This window comes from Mirounga angustirostris, unplaced genomic scaffold (assembly GCF_029215605.1).
Source record: "Mirounga angustirostris isolate CCGP_5_RB_7025 unplaced genomic scaffold, mMirAng1.0.hap1 SCAF_13, whole genome shotgun sequence".
Lineage (NCBI taxonomy): Eukaryota > Metazoa > Chordata > Mammalia > Carnivora > Phocidae > Mirounga > Mirounga angustirostris.
Window position 1 is genome coordinate 94486745 of NW_026991721.1, and position 12510 is coordinate 94499254.

Genomic DNA, 12510 nt, shown 5'->3' on the forward strand with positions numbered 1-12510 from the left:
TCCAGCTGGAACTTCCCCTAAACAACCTACCACCAATTGGAGCAACAGAGAAGGGATGGGGAAGCCAGAGCCTAGCAGCACGGGATTGAGTTCCCTTTGAAATCCTGGTTTGTGCCAAGGTAAAAGGAGCAGATACCGCGGGGGATTCCAGGCTCCCTCACCTGGCATGGTAGCAAAAGCTTCCCATTTTTGGCTCCATACTTTTTGTCTCAGCTCTGACACCGATTTTCTCTGTGACTACAGATGGCCACACATTCTCTCTCTTCCTCAGTTTCCTGTTTCCAAACAGGGAGTTTGGACACTTCTGCCTGAGTGTCCCCCTCTGGGCCCCTGCCTCCTAGTTTGGGGCAGCAGGGAACATGGGGGAAGGGAATCCTGGGAGTCAGTGACACCAGGACAGGCTCGGGTACAAATGCCCTGCCCCCTTGTCCTTAGAAGTTCATTGACACTTAACAGACTGAGAGACTTGACTTCAGCTTTGGTCCTAAAAAGCTCAGAGCTTTCATCATAAGCCTCTCCTGGGTAACAGGCCAAGGAGGTGGGGAGAGCATCTTGCCCAGGGCATATTTTGATTCCAAGAGGGGTGGTGACTTGGTGACTCGCTTAAGGCTGGAAGAGGCATAACAGGCTCAGAGACCAAGTGCACTGTCTCCCAGGCTGGAGTCTTTCCTGCAATGTAACAGAACTGCCTGTAGAAATGAATGCCTTGTACCCCAAACCTGAGCCTCTGCAGCAATTCCTTCAGTGCTGCCAACAAGTCCTTTTAGTAGCAGCAGTGGCCAGTGGCTGGGCAGGCCCAGCTGAGTCAGTGTTTGCTGGCTGGTTGCGAGAGGAATGATGAACAGGTCCGCGTGGATGGAGAGGTCCGACATAAAACCATGCTAATTCTTCATAAGCTCTGCCTGCCGCCTTTTATATATCAACCTGAAATGTAATTATCTTTATGGCTGACAGAGTAAATCACCAGTATGTGTCAAAGAGATTTGCTCCTGTGTTTTATTACGTAATATATTAGCTCTACAGTTTTAAGATGTCATTACTTGGCTAATCACATGAAATGTTTTCATGAGCAAACAGGCGGGAGCTGGGGCCAGAGACCTATGGCTAAATCCTTCTGGGAAATGCCAAGAGGCCTCAGGAGGTCATTTTATCCAACCCTCTGCCTTTAGGCTTAGCGAGGTCGCGGCAGGCAAGGGTTCTGCACAATCTGAGGGACTCCAAGAGGAAAGAGACGGAGAGCAACAAATGTTTGATAGAAGATATCCAGATGACCCAATGATTTCACTCTGAGGTGTATATCTAAAAGAAATGAGTGCTTTGGTTTATGTCCACCAAAGGACATGGGCAAGACTATTCAGAGTGGCTTTATTCCTAACAGCTGAAAACTAGAAACAGCCTAAATATCACTGTAGGAAATGAACCACCTTTCCTCTACCCTTTCAGTTCTGTACCTGGGGTCTGCAAATTAAACTAACAAAAGGCAGATTAGCAGACGAAGGCATACAAATGTTATTGATGTTAATATTTTTACAGGCATGGAGCTTCACAGAAAAGAAGTGAAAACCCAAAGAGATGGTTAAGTCCAGGGGCTTATATACCATTTTTAACAAAGGGCAATACATTGGAAGAAGTGACCAGACAAAGGAACAGGGGGGCTTGAGCTTCTGGAGTGGTAAATTGTGGGAAGGTGACTAGGAAATGCATTATTTTGTTGTTGCACCTAAAATCCATAGTATGACTTCAAACTCTTTCTTCTCTGGCAGTGAGTCTGGGGGACAAAGATAGTGTGGTATGACAGAAGGTACACAGGCTCTGCAATGAGACCTACCTGGCTTTGAATCCTGGCTCCACCACTTGTTCATTCTGTCATCTTGGACAGATCACTTAAACTCAATTAAGCCTCAATCACTTAAGCCTCAGTTTCTACAACTGCAAGCTGAAAATAATAATACCTCCTTTGCCTGCTATTGCGGGAACTAATGAAAAAACATGAGCAAATTGACTTGGTGACTAGCATGTTCCTTCTTGCACCATCCATGCCATCTTTCAGTAAGCACCTACTGCACTCCTGCACGGTCCCAGGCACTGGGCTGGGAGCTGGAACACAGCATTGCCACGATCTACAGAACACGAGCTGTTTTTGCCCGCTCAGCATCTGATCGGCCGGCACTGGGATTTCCCTTCTGCGAACCACCCCTCCTTCACCTGCTGTTCAAGTGGTTCCACGTTGGCTAACCCTCCACCCCATCCCTCACCAACCCCCCCAACACCGTTCAGGATATTCATCTCCCTGACCACAGAGATTGTTTCCAGGATGGGCTCATGGTCCAGACTAGCTTCATGAGAGTCAGCCCTGAGACTTTTGCTGGAGCTCTTGAGAAAAAAAGTGTTGCTTTTCCACTGAGGATGATCAGCTAGTCAAATGGAGCCCTGGACCTGCTGAAGGGATGTCTTCACCACCTCACTGGGAGATCATGCCCCGAGAATAAAGACAACATAGACAGCCGAGAGATGAAGAGGGCAAGATTCCTAATAGCCTCATTTAAGTACCCAGATCCAGCCACACCAGGGCTGAGTTGGGTTTCTGATACTTGCAAATAAAATAATCCTGATTAACATACTGTTCTTAAAATGAGTAACATTTGAGGAGTTTTTTCTGTGCACCAGGCATTGTGCCAAATGATTTACAGGCACCATCTTATTTAATCCTCACAATAATCTTATGAGGTGGGTGTCGAGGGTTGAGTATGTGTCCCCTCCCAAAATATATGTCAACCCAGAATCTTACAATGTGACCTTATTTGGAACTAGGGTTTTTCGGATGTAATGAGTTGAGATGAGGTCATAGTGGATGAGGGCGAGCCTTAAGTACAACAGCTGATGTCTTTGTTAAAAAAAAGGAGAAGACATACAGAGAGAGAGAGAGAGAGAGAAGAATGTCACATTAAGGCAGAGGCAGAGATTGGAATAAGGCACCTACAAGCCAAGTGACACCAAGGATTGCTGGGCGCCACCAGAACTATGAAGAGGCCAGGGAGGAAGTCTTCCCTAGAGTCTTACAGAGAGAGCAGTCTTGCCAACACCTTGATTTCAGACTGCCGGCGTCCAGAGCCGTAGAGAGAATACCCTTCTATAATTTGTTACAGCAGTCCTTCTGAGAAGCGAATAGTGATCAGTATTATTGTTGAAGTGAGAAAATTCAAGCTAAAGAAGTTAAGTAACAGCCTGAGGTCTTGTAGCTAATTTAACCAGAGGCAGGATTTGACCCCAAGCCCACGCCAGAGCGCTCTTTTTTTTTTTTTTAAGATTTTATTTGACAGAGAGAGAGAGAACACAAGCAGGGGGAGTGGGAGAGTGAGAAGTAGGCTTCCTGCAGAGTAGGGAGCCTGATGTGGGGCTCGATCCCAGGACCCTGGGATCATGACCTGAGCTGAAGGCAGACGCTTAATGACTGAGCCACCCAGGTGCCTCCAGAGCGCTCTCTTAATCATTAAATGTTACACGGCCGGCACATAAAAATGCTAGTTTCTTTCCTTCCGGGATCATGTTTCGTTGTTCTTTGCATCCTCCTCGCTGAGCTTGGTGTCTGGCATTTAGTAGGTGTTTAATAACCATTCATGAATTAAAATCACTGAGAGCACTTACTGAGAAGGCAAAGACGATGAGACAGCCCTTGACCTCCAAGGGTTGCAATCTACACGGGCTACCGAAGGAACATATGCTCAGGACTGAGTGAGAGCTTAAAAATAAGCTGAGGAAGAGCTCTGAGACGGGAGAGCACTAGGGGCTGAGCCAAGAGGAGGCTTTTTCACAAAAGAGATTGACCTTGACTTGGGCCCTGAAGAATGTAGGAAAGAAGTAGCAAAAGACTGATAAACAAGGAGAGCGGCGTGAGCAGGGGCTTGGAGGAAGGACTTAGCTCGATAACCTGGAGCAGAGAGTTCACACTGAGGAGTGGCAGGTGATGGGCTGGGGAGCATCAGGTGGGGCCAAATCATCGCGGGGCTGGCAGGAACTTGGACATGAACTGGTAGGAGGTTCCCATAGGCTCTTGGCAGAGGCAGCTGCTGCATGTGTTACTTCGAGAAACAGAGACTTGACGGCAGATGTGTGCTCCCCACATTTCCCAGCCACCTGCAGCTGCAGAGCCAGGCACCTTGTAGCCAGTGGGCTGCAGGTCCGAGTGTCACCTCCGCCGGAAGCATAGACGAGCAGATCCCCTGGTCTCTCTTCACCCTCAGTGACAAGTGTGGCATGAGTTAAGATGGTGCCTTTGCCAGATCTGAGCGGCTTGGATCCCTGCGGACAGCTGTCCTAGAGAGTCATACAAATTTTTGTGAACAAGAAATAAACATGTATATACTAATTAGGCCACTGAGAGGAGAGGCTCTAGTTACCAGGGCCCAAGTCTAGCCTCTCCTAATACAAGGCCCTGAGTGACTAAGAGCAGGAGGCTGAGGGGACTCAGGTCAGGGAGAGGGTGGAGGTGGGGAGAAAGAAAGGGTCGGGAGAGAGAGGTGTTTAGAGATGTTAGCAGAGGGGAGGATGAAGTAGATGAAGGTATTAAAGGGGCTGATGAGTTTAGTGAGGGGCCATTGGCTGAGAGACGCCACCCCAGGGCTGGAGTGGGGAGGGAAGCTGGGTCTGATGGCAAGTGAGTGACTCCAGTTTTGTGGAGCTGGTGACGAAATTCCAAAGGAAGGTCAGGAAGCAGTGGCAAGTGTGGGAGCAGGTGAACAGGGGAGGGGCACACCCTTCTCTTCCGGGCCTTTCTCTGTTGACACAGGCCATCCCTGCTCCATGGGCCGGCCACCTGGTGGCAGGGGCTGGGGGGGGACTCTCAGGCAGTCTTCTCTTCTTGTCCCAAAGTCAACAGCGGCAACCCCAAAGGCCTTGCTAGACATGACTTCATTCTGTTATCACAGCAGCCCTGGGAAGTGGTTCTCGTTACCCAAGTTTACAGAGAAAGAAATGGGCTCAGGGGAGGGGAAGCCTCAGGCAGTCGGTGCCGTTTGGGGCTGGACGGGCTACAGACCACCAGAGCTCTGACTCCCAGAGCCGAGGCCAGCTCCCCACCCCCAGGGGTCCTCCCCTCACACAGGTGCGGCCACATCCCGGAAGTCCCCCAAAGCCGGAGCCGGCCTGGGAAGGGTGAAGAAGCGAGGAGGGCAGGCTGACGGTTGTGGTGCCTTCTGCCAGCATTCACCACCCAGGGAGCTCTTGTTTGAGGAGCAGGTCCTGCCTCCAAAGCCCTGAGGCTACCAGAGGACCTTGTCACCACATTTCAGGGGCACCTGGCACCATTCAATCACACCAACACCCAGACTGCCCAGCAAATAGACTTAGTGAAACACTCCTTGAAAATATATACATAGTAAAACACTTCTTGCCCCTTTGGAACAAGTCATGATCCTATCACTAAATTCTGAGCAATGAGATAACAAGCAAAAGTTTTTGAGTGATACTTCCAAGAAAGTTCCTCCAAAGGGAGATGAACAATTGATACAGGCCCCTGTACCCTACTCTCTTCCTCCTACTTCCTGCCTGGAACTCAGACTTGATGGCTGGAGCTCCTGCAGACATCTTAGACCATGAAGTCTAAGAAAGCCACATGTTAAGGAGGGTAAAACAGAAGTAAGTAAGAAGCCTGAGTCTCTGATGTCCCTTGGTACTGCCCTCGCAGCCCCAGAACGCCCAACTCTGGATTTCTGTGTGAAAGAACAAGCTCCTAGTTGGAGTCAATGTCCATAGTCAAGTCTCCTAGTAGCAGCCAGACGTAATCCAACATTGGTTATGGTGGCTGATTCAGCCACTACCCCAGGCCCCTGCTTCTTTAACGATGAAACAACATTCAGATCTGCCTGATTCAGATCTCCTTGTCTATAGACAAAGAGCTAATTGGGAGAGAAATCATGGATTTTCAACCTACCGTGGGAGAATTTTTGAAATAATGATCCAGAACTGGGGAAAGATCTTCTGATATAAGCCCAGAAGTCTTGAAATAAAGAATTGATTGTTTTAACCTCATCAAAATGAAAAAATTTTCTTGGTGACAAAAATCATCTATATCTGTCAAGAGAGGCTAGTTATGCTGCAGCAAGAAAAAAAAAGCCAAAGTCTTAGTAGCATCCAACAACAAAGGACTCTTTCTTGCCCACGCTATATGTTCTCTTGCAGACTGGCCGGGGTCTCTGCTCCCATGTGGTCGTTACTGCCACCTTCACTTTGGGTTCCTCGGCTGGAGGCACAGCCATCATCTGCTGATGCCAATTACCATGGCAGCAGGAAAGAGATTGTGCAGAGCACTGGCAATTCAAACTTCAGCCCAGAGTGACAAACATGCTTCTGCCCACATTTAATTGGCCAAAGCAAGTCGCACAGTTACCCCTGGTCAATGGGGTGGGCAATAGAATACCTTCTCAGGGAGAAAAACCTGCATATTTATGAACAGGAATCTACAAAAGCAACAGGCTTAGCTCATCGGAAGCAGTTTTAGGCATTCATATTATAGACAAAGAGCTAATTTCTCTGATAAATAAAAAGCATCCACAAATCATCAAGAAAACGACCGCATCCAGTAGAAAAACGGGCAGAAGATATGAACATTTTACAGAAAAGAGAATTGAAGATGCTTTCATTCACTCATAATAAGAAAACTGCAAATTTAAGGGGCACCTAGGTGGCTCAGTCATTAAGCGTCTGCCTTCGGCTCAGGTCATGATCTTGGAGTCCTGGGATCGAGCCCCGCATCAGGCTCCCTGCTCAGCGGGAAGCCAGCTTCTCCCTCTCCCACTCCCCCTACTTGTGTTCCCTCTCTCACTGTGTCTCTCTCTGTCAAATAAATAAATAAAATCTTAAAAAAAAAAACCCTGCAAATTTAAAATCACACATTTTTCACCCATCAGATTGGTGAAGGTGTGGGCAAACAGGCATGTTCATACCTTGCAGATGGGCAGTGAATTGGTATCACCTCTATGGAAGGCAATTTGGCATTAGATGTCAAGATTTAAAGTTCACATACCTTTTGATAAGGTTCTTCTACTTTTAGAAATGTATCCTATGGATGAGCTCAACATAAGGGAAATGGTGTGTTTTTTTAAAGATTTTATTTATTTATTTGAGAGAGAGAGAGAGAACACGAGCTGGGGGAGGGGCAGAGGGAGAGGGAGAAGTAGACCCTCTGGTGAGCAGGGAGCCCAAATTGGGGCTCCATCCCAGGACCCTGAGATCATGACCTGAGCCGAAAGCAGACATCCAACTGACTGAGCCACCCACGTACCCTGGGAAATGGTATTTTTTCAAAGCTTTTCATTGCATTGTTTGTAATAACAAATGATTGGGGGAGAACTAAATGCCTTTTAATAGGAAATTGATGAAATAAATTATTCAAATTAAATAAATTATTTCCTTCCATCCAAGGGAGTGCTACACATTTATAAAAAGAATAAAAAGTTCTTTCTGAGTTGAAAATAGAGCTACCATACGATCCAGCAATTGCGCTACTGGGTATTTACCCCAAAGATACAAATGTAGGGATCCGAAGGAGTACGTGCACCCCGAAGTTTATAGCAGCAACGTCCACAATAGCCAAACTGTGAAAGAGCCAAGGTGTCCCATCGACAGATGAATGGATAAAGAAGATGTGGTATATATATACAATGGAATATTATGCAGCCATCAAAAGGAATGAGATCTTGCCATTTGCAACGACGTGGATGGAACTGGAGGGTATTATGTTGAGCGAAATAAGTCAAACAGAGAAAGACATGTATCCTATGACCTCACTGATATGAGGAATTCTTAATCTCAGGAAACAAACTGAGAGTTGCTAGAGTGGGGGGTGGGGTGGGAGGGATGGGGTGACTGGGTGATAGACATTGGGGAGGGTATGTGCTATGGTGAGCGCTGTGAATTGTGCAAGACTGTTGAATCACAGATTTGTACCTCTGAAACAAATAATGCAATATATGTTAAGAAAAAAAAGAAGAAGAAGATAGCAGGAGGGAAAGAATGAAGGGGGGAAATCGGAGGGGGAGACAAACCATGAGAGATGATGGACTCTGAAAAACAAATGGAGGGTTCTAGAAGGGAGGGGGGTGGGAGGATGGGTTAGCCTGGTGATGGGTATTAAAGAGGGCACATTCTGCATGGAGCACTGGGTGTTATTCACAGACAATGAATCGTGGAGCACTACATCAAAAACTGGTGATGTGATGTATGGTGATTAACATAACAGTAAAAAATTTTTTTAAAAGTTCTTTTTGGGGCGCCTGGGTGGCTCAGTTGGTTAAGCAGCTGCCTTCAGCTCAGGTCATGATCCTGGAGTCCCAGGATCGAGTCCCGCATCGGGCTCCCTGCTCGGCAGGGAGTCTGCTTCTCCCTGTCATGTGCTCTCTCTCATTCTCTCTCTCTCAAATAAATAAATAAAATCTTTAAAAAAAAAAAGTTCTTTTTGTAATGATATGGAATAATCTGTAAGCATTAATGTTAAATGAATAAAGAAAGGTGCTGAACAGTGTGCATTATATGTCACTATTTGTGTAAAAAAAGGAAGAACACATATTCATAATTGTTCCTATATGCTAGAAATGTCCCCCCCAAATACATTTAAACTGGGAAATATTGGTTGCCTCTGAGGAAAGAACAGGAATTCTTCTGTACCTTTTAAATTGTGAAATAATATGGAAATGTACTGTCTAATCTAACAATAAAATTAAAAATTAAAAGAAGAGAGAGCTGACCTAGCAGTTCCAGTCCTGGGTATATATATATATGCCCTAAAGAAATAAAAACACAAATCCACACAAAAACTTGTGCATGAATATTCATAGCAGCATTATTCATAATAGCAAAAGATAGAAACAACCCAAATGTCTGTCAACTGATGAAGGTATAAATAAAATGTGGTATATCCATACAATGGATTATTATTCAGCCATAAAAGGGAATGAATTGCTCTCAAATCAATCAGTGTGATACATCACATCAATAAGAGAAAGGATAAAAACCATATGATCATTTTAATAGATGGAGAAAAAGCATTTGACAAAGTTCAACAACCATTCATGATAAAAGCCCTCAACAAAGTAGGTTTAGAGGGAACATACCTCAATATTATAAAGGCTATGACATGGGGCTACAGAGTATTATGCTAAGTGAAATAAGTCAGTCAGAGAAAGACAAATGCCATATGATTTCACTCATATGTGGAATTTAAGAAACAAAACAAAGGAGCAAAGGAAAAAAAAAAAGAGAAAACCAAGAAACAGACTCTTGATAGAGAACAAACTGATGGTTATCAGGAGGGAGGAGGCTAGGGGATGGGTGAAATAGTGATGGGGATTTAAAAAAAGGGGGGGGAATGAATTATTGATCCATGCTACAACCTGGATGAACTTTGAAAAAATTATGCTAAGGGAAAGAAGTCACACACAAAAAGCCACATATTGTATGATTCTCTTTAAATGAAACTTCTAGAATAGGCAAATCTATAGAGACAGGAAGTAGATTTGTGGTTGCCTGGGGTGGGGGGCAGGTTTGAGGGGAAAATGGGTAGTGACTGCTAATGGGCGCCATGTTTCCTTTTAAAGTGATGGAAATATTCTAAAATTGACGGTGGTGATGTTTGCACAACTCTGTGAATATACTAAAAACCACTGGATTGCACACTTCAAATGGGTGAGTTGTATGCTGTGTGAGTTAGATCTCAATAAACCTGTTTTTTTTAAATAAGACAGGGAAAAAAAATGGCACATGAGACAATGCCTAAGGACATGTCACTGGATCCGCCATGGCTCACTTGTCAGGCTCTGCTGTAATAGTTCATTCATAAAACCTCAAACGAAATCCCACAGGGCAGCTGTCAGCCTGGGTCCCCCAAATGTAGTCTTCCATGCAGGTATCTTCTTTGGGGAAGCAATCCCTGGGAAAGCCATAGTGGGAAGAGAGAAACAGGGAAGGAGAAAGGCCAACCCAAAGGTAACTGAGGCTCAGTCCCCCTGGGGAACCCCTGCGAACCATACAAAACGCACCAGGACAAGGAAGGAATGGGAGAGAAAAACGGAGCGCGTAGCGAGCCAAGCCAGGCACTATGTGGCCGCATCTGCCGTGGCCACCAGAGGTGCCCAGAGCAGAACACGGGCTGAGAGTGGAGGATGGGGTGGGCAGCCTGCCAGGCCCTCTGGAGCCCTTATTCCTCGCTCTACAGGACTCTCCCTGCTACATGGTTCTCTAGCCTCAGCCCGCAGAGCCTCAGCATCATTTCCAAAACCCAAACCCATCCTCAAATGACAAATAGCTGCTGCCTTTGTGGATTCTCAAAGGCTTTGGCTGAAGGCCACTGAATGCACCAGATGTGATTTTTTTATTTTTTATTTTATTTATTTATTTATTTATTTATTGAAGATTTGATTTATTTATTTGAGAGAGAGAGAGAATGAGAGAGAGCATGAGAGGGAAGAGGGTCAGAGGAAGAAGCAGATTCCCTGCCGAGCAGGGAGCCTGATGTGGAACTCGATCCCGGGACTCCAGGATCACGACCGGAGCCGAAGGCAGTCGCTTAACCAACTGAGCCACCCAGGCACCCCTAAATCTGTCTCTTTTTTTAAAGATTTTATTTATTTATTTGAGAGAGAGAATGAGAGAGAGGAGGGTCAGAGAGAGAAGCAGACCCCCTGCTGAGCAGGGAGCCTGATGCGGGACTCCATCCCGGGACTCCAGGATCATGACCTGAGCCGAAGGCAGTCGCTTAACCAACTGAGCCACCCAGGCGCCCCCAGATGTGATTTTTTTTAAAAACGGGAGGCATCCAGAGCCAAGCCTGGCACACAGGGAGCCATCAGGCTGTGGGCAGCTCTTAGGTCAATGCTGTTAGGAGGAGAGATTGTAAAGCAAGGCGTCTCCTCGCTGTAAACGAACTCTGATGGCAGTACCCAGAGGGAGTTTGAGAGGCGCCCTGAGTCACGGTGGCTTTGCCGGCCTCAGTGTGCTACCTTAGATGCGGGGATTCTTCACGGGACAATAGGTATTCAAATGTAGAGCATGATAATGTAGGCAGCGTGAGGGGGAAGTCACGTGCAGGGGTCTCCCCTCAGAGAGCAAATACTCAAGCTTCTCCCCAGGAGTCCCTCCTCCACGCACAAAGGTTCCATGGCACTTTCCAGTGTCTTGAAGGAAGCCTGGAGGCTGACTCCATGCCCCTCCCCGGGATGCCAGGGAGACAGGGCTGGGGCTCTTCACACTGCAGCCCCTGGTGCCCACAGCAGATGATGCACAGGGGTGGCTCCCTGCCCCCCGCCATGCTTGTGGAAGGGGAGACAGCCTTGTGAAGCAGGGGACACATTCCTTATGAACCAAGCTGCCCCCGAAGCTCAGCCCAAAGTGCCGAGACAGAAGGGGACTGACCCCAGCTGATGTCACCACCCCAGTGGGAGGCCCTCTCGGGAGTGGCACAGCCCTATAAACGCCCTGGGCCCCCTCGCTCCAAACCTAGAGCCAAACCTTCGTCTCATCTGGCTCCAAGGTGGGGAGGGGGGCTGCTTTTCCCTAAACACTCCATCGCCACAAGCCTGGGTCACTCCTCTTCTGGACTAATGGAGAAGGTGATGTAGAGACAGATGCAGAGATGGGAGTGCTGTGGCCACAAGCCAAGGAACACGTGGAGCCACTAGAAGCTGGAGGAGGGAGGCAAAGATCCTGCCCTAGAGCCTTCCGAGGGAGCATGGCTTGGCCACCACTTTGCTCTCAGACCTCTGGTCTCTTTTCTGTAAGAGATTTTGCTTCTGTTGTATTAAGACACCCAGCGTGTGGTAATTTGTCGCGGCCGTCCTAGGAAATGACTAGAGCCCCTTAATGAAGACCCCCTCACCCCAAATAAAAAGTGCTCCTACGCGTGAGCGCCGCAAGCTGGTGAGAGAGGCACGCAGGTCACTCAAAGCCTCGCTGCCCAAACTCGGGCTCTTAAGTCCCTCAATGTTCTGGTGAGCACATGAAGACACCCCCCAAACGTGGCCCGCCTCCTGGACTGCGAATTTACTCAAAGGTTCTCAGGAGAAAGTTAAGTGATTTGACTGGTAAGTAATTTAAAACAAAGAGGCACACGTGGTGTAGAGCAGGGGGCCCATGTGCCTGAATTTTTTTCAGATAAGAAAGTCGCTTCGAGGGAAAGCTGTGGTTATTTTGGGCTCTGCTCCTAGACGCCTCTGTGATCACTACCGCCTTGGGATGCCCACATTCACCCCTGTGGACAGAGATCTCTCCCAGCAGCAAATCTGGTGTGACAGGAGGTGACTCTGCAACCATCACTCGGGAAGGCTCAGCTCCTGGAACCTGCTGGGCTTCCCAGAAGCTGTTCCTCGGCCCCAAGGTTCTTGGGGTGTGCCCTGAGGTGAGGCGGGTCTGGCAGTGGACCGGGCAGAATAAAAGCTCATCTGACTCCCAGCCCTGATCCCAAGCTCCTGAGCAGGCCACTTTAACCTTGTGGTGTCTGGTTGTCTGGTCTGTCAAAGGAGC

The 12510-nt window shown here is 47.4% G+C and overlaps 1 long non-coding RNA gene across 2 annotated transcripts in view; it reads right to left on the minus strand.

Moving 5' to 3' along the window:
• LOC123857729 (uncharacterized) overlaps positions 1–12510 on the minus strand; it is a 259889-nt gene that overhangs the window by 87430 nt on the left and 159949 nt on the right. The window contains exon 6 of one of the 2 annotated variants that reach the window (XR_006793954.3): positions 760–4314. The exons of the other annotated variant lie outside the window; for it this stretch is intronic. This is a non-coding gene — a long non-coding RNA (uncharacterized LOC123857729). Of the gene's footprint in view, positions 1–759; positions 4315–12510 lie in introns of those variants that run through there. 2 annotated transcript variants of the gene reach the window in all.